We start from the raw sequence: 1,807 nt of genomic DNA, 5'->3' as shown, positions 1-1,807 counted from the left end.
CCACGATGTGTGTTGATGGTAAGATACTGTTTCGAATTATCATCCAAGCGGAGCTGTAGACAGGCGGATTTGAGATCAAGTTTCGTAAAAGTCTTGCCTCCCGTGAGATGAGCATAGAGGTATTCAATCCTCGGGATTGGATATTTATCCAATGAAGAACACTTGTTCACGGTCATTTTATAATCTCCACATATGCGGATGGACTGGTCCGATTTTATTACCGGAACGATGGGCGCCGCCCATTCGGCATACTGGATTTGCTCGATGATGCCCAGATTTTCAAGATTATCCAGTTCCTTGTCAATCCGCTCCCGCAGGGCGAAAGGGACTGGGCGAGCTCTGTAAAATATAGGATTGGCATCCCGGTCAACACTGAGTTTAGCCGTATGTCCTTTCAAGGTTCCAAGCTCATACTTGAAGACATCCAGGTACGTATCCAGCACATTTTGAGTGTGTATGCTGCGGTAGGAGAAACGTTGGCTGCCCGGAGTTGATGAATGCTTTTCCACTTCAGTCGAATTATGCTCAACCAGTTCCTGCAGAGTAAGGAAGGGCCCTTTCCAGGAATGACGATCAGGGGTAGGTGAAACTCACGGTTATCGTAGCCCACCGTGACGATAGGTGAAGATTTCCATTGGTAGTCGGTTTCAGATGGGGTCGGTGTGCATCACTCCACAGGTTTGTGAAAACAGCACGGCTGATGAGCGAGACGGCCGCACCAGTGTCGACCTCCATTTGCAATGGTCGATTGTTGATGACAACAGTGGCAAGAAGAGGGTCCCGCTTATGGTGAGAATCAATATGAAGCAGGTCATACGATTCTGAGTTGTCGGAAACAGAGCTCACCTGGTCAAACTTGGGTTCCTCCGAACTGATAAACTGATGAATCTTCTTGTCAGCAGCTTTCCCTTTTCCCGATTTGCGAGTGATGCAAGCTGGAGCAATATGGCCAGTTTTCGAACAGAAATGGCAGGTTGCATATTTGAACCGACACGTCTCCGGAGGATGCTTTCCGTTGCACCGAAAACATTTGTTGTGTGTTTGAGACTGCACTGGCTTCTGACGAGGAGACTTGTTCCAACGTTTTGGCTGAAAATGATCCAACCGAGTCAGAGCAGGGCTGGTACCAGATGGGCGAGTGGCACCGATGCTTGTAGCGTTGCGTTCAGCACTTTCCATGGAAATGGCGGTGTCTCTGGCATTTTGGAACGTCAGTCTTCTCTCAGCAAGCAGGCGTCTACGAGTGCGGTCATCGGACATGCCAACCACGAGCAAATCACGGAGCATGTCATCAATCGTGTCCCCAAACTCACACAGACGTGACAGTTTTTTGAGGTGTGCAATGAAGTCTGCGATCAACTGACCTTGCTGCTGTCTGCACATGTAAAAATTAAACCGACACAGGATGACTGAAGGAGATGGATTACAATGTTCCTTCAAAGCAGCCTTGAGCTCTGCATACGTGAGCTCCTGGAATGTCCGAGGCCGAATCAGGTTTTTAACGTGTGAACATCTCAACCCCCGCAAACGGACAGGAAGACGGCCTTCATCCGGGCTTCGGTCGCGATGCCGTTCGCCTCGAAGTAGAAAGACAACCGTTCAGAATATGTGTCAAAATCTCCCTCATGAGGGTCGAATTCATCGATATGGCCGAAAGAAGTCATGGTCTAGATGTTTATCCTCGTCGCCATGTAAGGTATCTCGACAAACTACGATTGATTGCGGCACACGTTTATTGACTCTGCCGATACAGGCCCGATTAACTGCAACGCCATCCGAGCTGGAGCGTAGGGATACAATGCGGTCA

Source organism: Myxine glutinosa, chromosome 2 (assembly GCF_964187855.1).
Source record: "Myxine glutinosa chromosome 2, kmMyxGlut1.1, whole genome shotgun sequence".
NCBI lineage: Eukaryota > Metazoa > Chordata > Myxini > Myxiniformes > Myxinidae > Myxine > Myxine glutinosa.
Note: the sequence above shows the minus strand (reverse complement) of the source record.